The sequence below is a fragment of the Phascolarctos cinereus genome, unplaced genomic scaffold (assembly GCF_003287225.1).
Source record: "Phascolarctos cinereus isolate Bilbo 61053 unplaced genomic scaffold, phaCin_HiC Scaffold_994;HRSCAF=1651, whole genome shotgun sequence".
In the NCBI taxonomy this organism is placed as follows: Eukaryota; Metazoa; Chordata; class Mammalia; order Diprotodontia; family Phascolarctidae; genus Phascolarctos; species Phascolarctos cinereus.
Genome location: NW_027556395.1, coordinates 1 through 11,114, shown reverse-complemented (window position 1 = coordinate 11,114; position 11,114 = coordinate 1). Strand labels below are relative to the sequence as shown.

Sequence of the window (11,114 nt, the reverse complement as noted above, 5' to 3'; positions counted from 1 at the left end):
TAGTTTGCAAGTTCCGGGTGAATGGGGATTGGTCTCTTGTAGTCGTTTGCTCTTCCTTGTGAAGCAAATCAGGTGGACATTCTTCCCAGCTCTTCTGCCCATCTTTCTGTTGCTCTAAGAGAAAAATGTCTTCATTTTCCAAGTTCTTAATAGCTTCATAAGTGTCCTAAACATGCCAATAAATACTTGAAATCCCTGAATTTCAAAGCGAGTGATTTCACAGTCATTCTACTGCTAATTTTAAGGTTAAAGAAGAAGGCTATCTTTTCTTCTCTATATAAATATGGTCATAGTCTCTTCTTTGAGGCTACAAGACCATGGTCTTTCCATAAAGCATTCGTAGAGTCTTCATTTTTAGAGCTGGAAAAGATCTTAGAGAACATCTAATCTAATCCTCTAATTTTAGGGATGAAGACTCAGAGACCCAGAGCAAAGTAAGTAGCAAAATTCACTGGGCTGGGAGCCAGGAGTCTTGAGTCCAGGATCTGTCTTTTCTGCCTTAAACAAATTACTTAGTTCTTTGTATCACACTTTTCCTAATCTGTAAAAAGGGAATAAGAATACTCGAACTACCTTCTTCACAGCATTGCTCTAATGGTCTAATAACATAATAAATGCAAAACCACTTTGAAAAGTGCAATGCTTTCAAAATACTCTATGAAAGGAAACAGTTTTTACTGTTGTCATCACTACTTATGATCAGTGAGGAGATCTAGGGAACCAACATAATAGAGCAAAATATCTCCCGGACTAGTTCTGTTTGCTGTTTTTGAAAGAGTTACCAGAAAGAAAGAAGAAAATAAGCATTTATCCAGAGCCTTCTATGTGCCAGACACTGTGCCAAGAACCTCACAATATGATTTCATTTGATCTTCTTCCTGAGGGTGACTTTCATTCTTATGTCCATTTTACAGATGAGGAAACTGAGGCAAACAGGGTTAAGTGACTTTAAGTGCCCAGGGTCACACAGCTAGTGTCTCAGGCCAGATTTGGACCTCAGGAAGGGGAGTTTTCCTGACTCCAAGCCCTGCACTGTGCACTATGGTGCCCTCTAGCACCCCATAAGTTCATCATCTGTCAGGTGAGTGGCCAGTTTTACCTGTGTTCTCTCAGTTTATCACTGGTTATAAAGACTTTTCAAGTGGTTTCCTGTGTTGTCATTGTATAAATTTCTCCAAAAGTATTTTTTCTTATGCACAGACCTGATGTGACTCCTTTACGTCCCCTACTACAGTGGTCACCTATTAACATCTAGGGTTACAGACAAACTCTTTAAGGCTTTAAAACCCTTCACCACCTCATTGGCCATTACTGACCCTCCAGCACGTGGTAAGTCAGCCAAACAAGTGTGCCTTGCTGCTTACTGCCCACCACCTCCCTTATCCTCATTCCTCCCATCTTGGCATGAAGCCTTTCCTGATAGTCCCCAGCTGCTGGTACCATTCCTCTAAAACGACCTTGAATGCATTTCCATGGGATCATCAGTTTTATATTTACGCTATGTGCAGTTTTACACACCCGTATCCCCCATTAGCATGTAAGCTCCTCAAATATTGGGATTATTCCTTGTATCCCAAACGCCCTATAGGCAGTGCCCTAGAACATAGATCTTGGGACCACTGCTTAAATGATGTGGGAAGGGATGAGGCATCTGTGAATGTCATAGGAGGGGAAAAGTAGACGATTTGAGAGACAAGATATTTCTGTAGGTATGCAGAGATAGGGGAATAACTGGGCCTTTCACAAGCCTCATTCTCCTTGACCTCTCAGGAGCTGTTGACGCTACAGAGATCACTCTCTTCTGGGTTTGGGGACACCCTTCCTTCCTCTCTGAATGCCCATCTCAGCTCTGGGTACCTGCTGTCTCCTCCCCTCTACCCCCACATACCTGGAATGTTCTCTCTCACTACTGGCCTCCTAGGCTTCAACTAAATTCCAGTCATTTAGACTGGGAGCTCCTTGTAGGCAGGGCCAGACTTTGGCCTCCAAATTTTAAGTTCCCAGGGCTAAGCAATCCCTGGCACAAGTTGATTGACTGGCTTTAGTTACGTACGCTCAATAATACGCTCAAGATAAACCTGGGTTCTTCTGTTACTCTGTGGTTCCAAAAGGCATGATGAGAAGAAGATACACTTCTATGATAAAATGAAGGATTGAGCATTCTGATTCCAGGGTAAGAAGCCATTATTCCTCCCGCCTTTCACTGGAAAGATGCAGTCAGTCAGTCAACATCCACAAGAACCCTGCTACAGTCTTTGGGATGGCTCAAGGTACCAGTAATCTACCTTTTTTCTATTCAAGCCTTTAATTTCATATCCCATACAATCCTCTATAATCATAAGAATCTTGCCCAAGGCTGGCTTCTGTGAAAATGGAAACTCCTCCCCTTCTCCCCTCCCAAAGCAGTTTTTGCTTATGAATACTGCTACATTAAGCCTTCAAATATCCAACAGCCAAATGAGCCAAGTTAGGCCTTAAAGAGTTGGAACAAGGTCGAATCTCTGAGTTTCAAATGGCAGGCCCACGTGTTGTCGACATTCTAGAATTTTCAAAATTGGACACTGTCTAAACAAAACTTACTACAGTGAAATCTGAAAAAGCCAGTGTTTGGAAAAAAAAAACAACTTCCCCCCCCAACAGTTTTTGCCGTTTGGTAGAGAGAAAACAAATGAAACAAGATAAGATAGATTATGTTTCATAAAATAATCATTGCAAGGGGTGGAGAAACATTGGGACTGCCATAAAAATGCATGTGTATACATTCTGTGTATAATTTATTTACCACAAAACCATGAGTAAGTAAATTCAGTGAATTCACACAAAAAGTTTTTAGGTTATGAAGAAAAACATTTAATGAAAAGAAGTTTACATTTGCTAAAAAGAAAACCCCAAACAAAAAACGAATGTTCATTGCCTTGAACATTGTCATTCACTGCCCCATTTACAAAATAACTTGAAATTTTGTGACAATCAAACTATTTTATTATATTCACTTAAAATTATATGCCTTAAAATTATATTTTACTATTTTAAGATGACCATCATTTTTGCTGTCTTCACTTTCTTTGTTGCCTGGATTTGGAACAAAGAACACAAGATAGACATATGTAAATAATTTATCTTGTATACATATGGATTCACAGCAGACAGATGTAATGGCATTTCCAATTACAAAGTTATTTAGAAACACTAGAGCAATATCCCATTATCTAACCACAGTACCTGAAACCCAATTTCCTATTAGATCCCATATGCTAGTCTTCTTTTCTGCAAAAATTCTACAAGAACCTGTTCAGTTTAGGTTTAATATTTTTTTTCTTTTTCAAATCAATGAAAAAGGAAAGATCTGCAAGACAAATCACAAGTTAACTTAAACATTTTATTTAACATAATCGATCACAAGCTACACTGGGGTAAACCTCTCAGTTTGTTGATATGTGGACTTATATAACTTCATATCATTTTTGAAATGGCTGAAGGAAATGCTAAATTCAAAAAAGCATTGGCTTTCAACTAAAGAATCCTACACTGGGTCAAAATGGATAAAATATAGAAACAAATTCACACGCACAGAATGTCCAAATTCATATGATGAGAGGCCTAAGTTACACTTTTCATCGTGAAATTCAAGATAATGCAACATTCACTTGAATTCTTATTTCTGACAAATGTGCTATATTCTAATATTAGGTCAATTGAAGAGTCTGGTTTCCCTCTGCTTTAATCCTACTACAGTGACCAGAGGGCTCTGGAAAGTCATCTCTGTGCCACAAACTGGGCCAGGTTTCACTCAATTCAAAGGTTCTGAATCTAGACCCAGTGAAGGACTTAACAGTGTGTGGAGGTGGCCTGTGGACCAGCCAAACAAAGTGCCAAGATCGTACCACAAGATAAGCTGCCCTCCCTCTGTAAGCAAGTAAGGGCCCAAAGGCCATCAATTGAGTTACGGTGTGACTGTAAGATAATCGGTAGAAGAAAGATTATGGAATAGTACACGAAAATTCCTCACTATTCTTACAACAACAACAATTATTTAAATAATAAGGTGAGGAAGTTCCTTTTGAATACCTGGGGAATTGTAACTATAAATTAAAGTTAAGTGATGCTTATTAAGGCTTTCAGGATAGGTGCTTTAAAATGTAAATAGTTTAGGGCAAAACAATCTCATCCATCTGGGGCCTTCAACTCTTTAGAACAGGTGTGAGAACCCTAAAGACAGAGGGACCAGAGAGTCTGCTTACTTTACCCACAATTGTAACAGGTTAGTTATATAGTTTTCTATAGCTGCCAAGGAGGTTGGGGGAGGGGGAAAAGGGGAGAAGGAAAGCAAATGACAGTAAGAAAAAGGTATCGCTGACAATGAAGAGCCTGGGATGATTGTGGGTCTGCAAATATCATTATATTACAGCATAGTAATTGATGTTCATAATGATGACTACTACTCATCAAGAAAAGGTTAAATTACATTTTGAATACTCAGCTTTAGAAAGCAGAGAAGTGTGTAATAGATTTTAGCAAGGTTTCTATCTAAAGTGGTTAAAACAAAATAAAAAAAGCTAGTGCTTAAAGGACAGAGTGAGGGTTCAGTGATCTGTAAAATTAGCTTCTACTATCCAAATCTGATACTACTTGGATAAACAAGGCATTATACTGTACCTAAAAGAATCAATGTTTTACCATTCATAACAAATCGTTGCTCTTCACTTTGGTTTCAGAATAACAAAACTAAAAGCAAACTTGGTTACCTCCCTGCCCTACAGTGCTCATTTAAAATTTTTGCTTTGTTAGGTTAGGGAGGAAGCTCAACATATTCCAAACACTTAGGCACTCCTCTGCCCCAAGACAGAGACAAGATCTGTTTCATCTGTTCTGGAAAAGTTGACCATATATGTGTTCTCAACACAGAATAAGGTAAAGATTGGTATAGAAAAAAGGGTTTCGCATTATATTTTATTTAAATTGCCTTAGAGAGCAAACACACATCACTTCATTCCAAAGTCATGTAAATGCTTTTTAGATTATCTTATATAATACTGAGAGCTGAACTTCAACCATTGAGAAATTTAGCAAAACATGTGATATGCCCATTAAAAAGAAACATCATAAAATGTGACATCATACCTCTTTTGAACTCCTGGTAGCTGGTCTGGTCTGCTTAAGTTGTGTTTTCCTGTTTTCCATGAGTTCAAAAACTCCTGGTCATTACTTAATTTTATGGGTTCCTCAGTGACCTTTTCTTGAGTCTGGTTTTTGTTATTTTCTAACACAGCACTGCTGCTGGGTTCTGTAAGCAAAGAAGGCTCTGAATGGATTTCTTTTAAATTGTCACCGACCGGTGGGACAGATTTTAGGAGACGACTCTCTGGGCTATACTTTCCAACATCAATTGGCTCGAACAGTATACTGCTAGGTGTCTTTGATTTTATTCTCTTTCTGAAAAGAGTAGTGTAAAAAGTTTTCTTCCAATTTGAGACTTTTTCTGGGGTTGATTCTCCTGCTGTGGTGGAGGGGTCATGTTTGCTAAGATTGGCAGATCTTTGCAGATCTGTATTGCCTGCTTTCTCGTTGTTAGGAAGAATCTGGAGAACAGTTGCTTTTCCAACCTTACCCAAAGGTAAGATGTCCTTTGACAAAAGATTAAATCCTATCTATTCTGCATTGTGTCTGCTTCTTCTGAGTAGACCTTCAATGTAACTGGTGTTCAATCATAGCTCTATTTTTGTTCTCAGCGCAAGCTATCTCCATGGCCCTCAGCAAAGGAGTACTATAGATTTCTTCGTCAGTTCCATTTCGGCTTCCAATTCTAAAGGATTCTTGCACTCTATCCTGGGCTTTATTTTCCAGGCTTGGAAGCTGCTTTTCAATGATCTTTTTTAGACTAGGTATCCGATGAATGTCTTGAGGTTGTTTGTTTCTGTTTCTAGTTAAACATAAAATTCCTTGAGGTACCAATGAACTTTGAAAGATATCCGGGCAAATACCTGTGCATTTGCCATCCTTTTCTATGTTCCTAGATGTTAATACAGCATTAGATCCTTTCAGGCCTCTATTCTTTTTCTTTTTGCCACTAGACTTTAATCCAGTCTTACGAACTTTCGCAGGCTTCTTTGGCTCTTCTACCTTTGTTTCAGGTGCCACCCTGGCAGCATGGAGTAATCTAATGCCCCTACTTCTAGATGGTCAAGACCTGTGACATGGACTTTCACTGCATTCTTCTCCAGGAGACTCTTCCCTAGACACTCCATATATATCCTCTCTTGAGTTTCTGTTTCCTTTTTATGTGATCTTGATGACATAAACTTCTCCGGGAAGCTCTTGTGCAGTTTCTTTGTTTCCTTGGACAATGTATCTACTTTATTTTTGCCTCTGGTTTTCGAAGTCATCATCCCTATATTGGCACTTGCATCTTTAAGTTTCTTCTCCTCATTCTCTGTCTTACATAGTTCAGTCGGTAAACCTAAATTGGGCTCTTGTGGTTCCTTAGCAGACTTAAGTATGTTGCTAGATGTTAAACATTCCACCTTTTCATGAACTGTGAAACTCTTAGGTGGTATCTTTTCCTTACTCTCTATGCATATCTTCTTTTTCAAATTTAACTTGCTTCTCTTTCTTGAAGCCAGTCCATCTTCAGTCACAATGGTCTTCCCCTGCAAATTTTTGATACTTTTTTGTTCATTTTCTGTGTGTAACTCATTGATTTCACTCAAACTCAAATTTACTTGCTCCATAGGTTTATTTCTGTTTCTAGGGTGCAGTATTGCCTTTTGACTCTTTAACAAACCTGGAAAATTCTTAAAAGGTTCCTTTTCACTATTTCAGAATGTCATATCTGACTGCCTAGGAAATATTTCCTTTTTATTCCTAGAACGAAACACCATCATTCCTTTATTCTCAATTCTTTTTTTCAATTTCATTTCTTTTAAGACCTTTGGTGCCTTCTTTTCATTTCATTGTGTGTGAGATGTTATTTCACTAACTGAATCACTAACTTTTGTTTTTTCATCAGTATCAGTTTTAGGTCTAGCATTCTCCATCAGTTTGAATCTCTTTAGATCTTCTGGTTTTACTTTTGATGTTTTGAAAACTCTCCTGAAACCTCCTAAAAACCTCCTAAAAAAGTTTTCTCCTGCTTTTGCCTTTTCCTTATGAACTGTCATATTCCTATGACCTGGAAGCTCTTCTACTTTTTTGGGTTCTCCTCTAAGTTTCCCTAGGCTGCTTGGTGTGTTTTCTATTAGTTCTATTTTGGGTATTTCATATAACTTCTCAATACTCATTGAGTATTCTGGATCACATTTTTTCTGTGATGTTTTACCAGACTTCTTGACAACTTTCACGTCTTCTATTAAATGTTCTTCCCTTTCCTTAGGCGTTCTTATCAGTCTCCTGGTGGTCAGATCTTCCACATTTCCACTTTCAAATTTTTCTTCCACGTATGTAACTTTTTGATCTAGTGCTGCTGTTTTTTTAATTCTGCTAAGATGTGGTGTTGATCTATTTTCCTTTGATGTACAAGTGTTTTTCAAAAGTGAAATATTGGGTGTTAATATTTTGGGGTCTACATCGACTTCTTGAAGTGGCATCTTTGTTATTTCACCACTTCCAATTTCAGGGATCTTCTTTAGGGTTTGAATGATTTCATTTGCAGGGCAGCATATCATGCTCTGGCCATATAGCTGTTCCACTGTGTTAGGAATAGTACGTATCAGTTTCTCTGCTGTAATAAATGACAGAATAAAGATAATTATGAAACAAAGACTATGCCTCCACTCACTAGTCTAGGGACTAATTCTTCTTTATGAATTAAAGGTCTACCCAAATTATTATTTTGTAGTCTTGTGTTTTCCTGGCCAATGATAATAATATTTAGTAAGATGATGCAAATCTGTGCCTATCCAGGTTAAAAATATATATATATCTAGATATAACTAGATAGATACATAGACACATAAATATAGATAGATATGTTGCATTACATGTAAATATAATATATAGACATATATACCTTTAAGTTATGGCTAGTTTGGTTGGAATACAGAGTACATGAAGGAGAGCAATATGAAATAAAGTGAGTTTGGGGAGTTTGCGTTTAGTCCTAAAGGACGAGGAAGCCAACTAAAGATTCTTGGGCATACTAATTACTATGGGTTGGATCTGCACTTTAGGAAAATAACGTTGAAAACTGTATGAAGGGAAGGATTGTGGAGAGGAGGCCAATTAGGAAGTTATTTTAACAGTTAAGGGCTAGAGGCAATTAGGGCCTAGAAGTAGAGTGCTGGCCACTGTAGTAGGAAAAAAGGGATACATCCCTTTATCCTTGGAGAGAGAACTGACAAGACTTGCAATTGGATGGGGGAGATTGAAGTCAAAGATTCTTTGTATAGTTGCTAAGTATAACTTATAAGAAATGTCTAAATTGTCACATCACAAGAATGTCTGAACTACGTTTAGATGTTAGCTCTCCTTATTCATCATAAAGTAAAAATTCTACATGGATAGGTTATGTCATTGTGATTCAGTGAGGGACCAGCCCTTTGGGTTGAAGGTTAGCTATAGCAACTCATGAAACCTCTACTGGCATGGCAAGGGCAAATCATAACTTGCCATTCCAAAGTTTCACAGAAGAAAAAAAGAAAAACCAAGCACTAGAGTCATCATGTAACCTACGTTCTAAAGAGTCTTCATCTCCTGAAGAATTGTGTAAATCTCTACCAATCTCAGGAGACACATTTGCAGTTTACTTTTTGATGGAGGTTTCAAACATGCCTGGTAATTCTATTAATGAAGAAAATAAGTAACATTAATGTATGCAATAAAAACATAGAACATCATATATGCGTATGTACTGTATATATTACAGATATGTATTTTTTAAAAGTAAAAAAGTCATATTCCACCCTCTTCCAACAAGAAAACAATGGGACAGAGTCCCCTTCCATTCTATTCATAAAGAGATCTCTTCTCAAAATCCCGGGCATGCAATCAATCTAGATGCAAACTCTTGACTCTCATTCCTACTTCAAACAATGCAACAGACTCCCTCTGCTCATTAGGCATAATGATTTCTTTTCAAAGTCCAAGGCCCCCAACCTAGGCTGCAAACTCAACTCTCCTTTCCTGCTTCCTTCCACTGGCTTTCAGTTCTTGACTGGCATTTAGGCCAGTCTGTCTGCTTCTCTTGTTGCTTCACAACCACCTTTATTCTTCCCGACCATATACCGCAAGATACAGCCTAGCCCTGCCCAGAGGCATAACTATGCCAACTCAGAGTTATCATGGGGCTGGTTTGTTTGTAGCTGAAAAGATAGGCTATCCCACCAGATCCGACCACAACAATTGGCCAGGACCTCTCAAGAATGCACGCTCCCCCTTCTGTAAGGAGGTGGGGAGCACTTCTATCAGCTCTTTTAAAATTGTGCATCTACAAACACACTGCATGACATTCTCATGGCCTTCTGTGCACACTCTTTCACCTGCGAAATCCTCATTCATATCCATCTTAGGGTTTAAAACAAAGTTGTTCAGCATCATACAGGGCCATACAGGCTCGGTCACTTTTTCAGTATGAGCTCTGCCAATCACTAGGGTGCAGGGAGAGTTTGCGAAGCTTGTGCTAAAGTGATTCTGTGAGTGGTTTGCAGGCTTCTTCTGTAAAGGAAAAAGAAACATTTCCAAAAATAAATTCAGTATTTCTTAATGTTTGCTCAGATGACATTCCTAAGTACACAAATGTAAATGTATAATACACATGATGATATATATGTATATACACACATGTATTATGTATATGTATAACACGCGCACACACACACACACACACACACACACACACGTAAAAATGATCTCCACATTTCTGTAATGTACCTTGACCTTGGGGGTTAATCTCTTCTGCTTTTTTATTATCCTTCTCTCAAGACCATGTTTTGTAACAACGTGTGCTTGTGGTTTTTTTAGTACCTAATCTCACCACATCTGCCCAAGAGTGTACAACTGTTAAGGAAAGTAACCAACAATTAATACAAATAAAATTCATTCAAACAGAACATAAATGAACATTTTTTGGATAAAACAATCAACAAAGAGAAAACCAAACCTCCCTAACCACCGATATCTTCTCTATTTCTAGTCACCCAACTCACTTCAAGGCATTCTCTCCCCCACTTTCTTGCTCGATACATCCAGCCAAATGTTGCCATTTATCTCTTCTCCCCACATCTATCAGGTCAAACTCCTCTTTTCTCTTCACTCACAAATACCACCAGATACTGTATCTAAAAGCTGCCCCCACACCACTCTCACTGCAAACTGATTTGTAACAAGTGCCGAATTCCTGTTTTCCCTCCTTTTCTCTTTCCTGCAGTAGTTGCCAAAGTGATTTTGGCTAACCCCAGCACACAAGTCTTACCCATCATGTCTCCACTCCTTCCTGTTACTGACAAACTCTAAAAGCTTTCTATCACTCCCATGAGATTACTAGCTTTTCCAGCCTTGTTTTATTTACACCTTTTACCTCAAGCCCCGCACACAGCTCTGCACTGTCTGATCCAGCCATATACTGGCCTTCTTACTGTTCCTCCTACGTCCATTCCCTGTGTTGGTAGACTGATGTCTTAAGCTCTTTGAAGCCAGGGGACTGCCTGCCCCCTGCCTGTAAAAACCATCGGAAAATGATTCCCTGCTCAAATACCCATGAGATTGTCTTTTGGTGCTCCTCTGTTGGAGTCAATCGTCTGTAGCGCATCCAAAACCTGGCTTCTTCTTGCAGAGGAGGATCTCCTCCAGACCGATGGTGTGCTCAGGGTCTTGTGGGGCTGGATGGTCTGGATTTCGGGAATAGATGTTGTTCTCTCCTCCACGAATTTTGACAAGGTGATGTTATCCCTGCTCGGTGCAGACTTCTTATTAGGAATGGCAGGAAGCTGTTGGTGTGGGTCTTTTGTACATGGCGGTATCCCTTCCACTACACTGGGGGAAGGCTCTTTTTCTGGTGGTTTAGAATGCGTCTGCTGCAGTGGACATTTTTATACAGTTTATAAATGACAAGATGTGCTACGGTTCCCTAATAAATGACTGAATATGGCCAAGGTGCATCAAAAAGCCTGTAACAGACATTT

The 11,114-nt window shown here is 38.8% G+C and overlaps 2 long non-coding RNA genes across 2 annotated transcripts; one reads left to right on the top strand and one right to left on the bottom strand.

The window, feature by feature from the left end:
• Positions 1–22: 22 nt before the first annotated feature.
• LOC110204711 (uncharacterized) lies at positions 23–4,254 on the top strand. Its single transcript, XR_002323394.2, has 4 exons — positions 23–1,081; positions 1,201–1,329; positions 2,112–2,270; positions 3,736–4,254. It is a non-coding gene; the product is annotated as an uncharacterized LOC110204711 (long non-coding RNA).
• Positions 4,255–4,372: 118 nt separating this feature from the next.
• Positions 4,373–8,848, bottom strand: LOC110204712 (uncharacterized). Its single transcript, XR_002323395.2, has 2 exons — positions 8,668–8,848; positions 4,373–7,717 (listed from the first exon to the last, which is right to left on the bottom strand). It is a non-coding gene; the product is annotated as an uncharacterized LOC110204712 (long non-coding RNA).
• Positions 8,849–11,114: the final 2,266 nt, after the last annotated feature.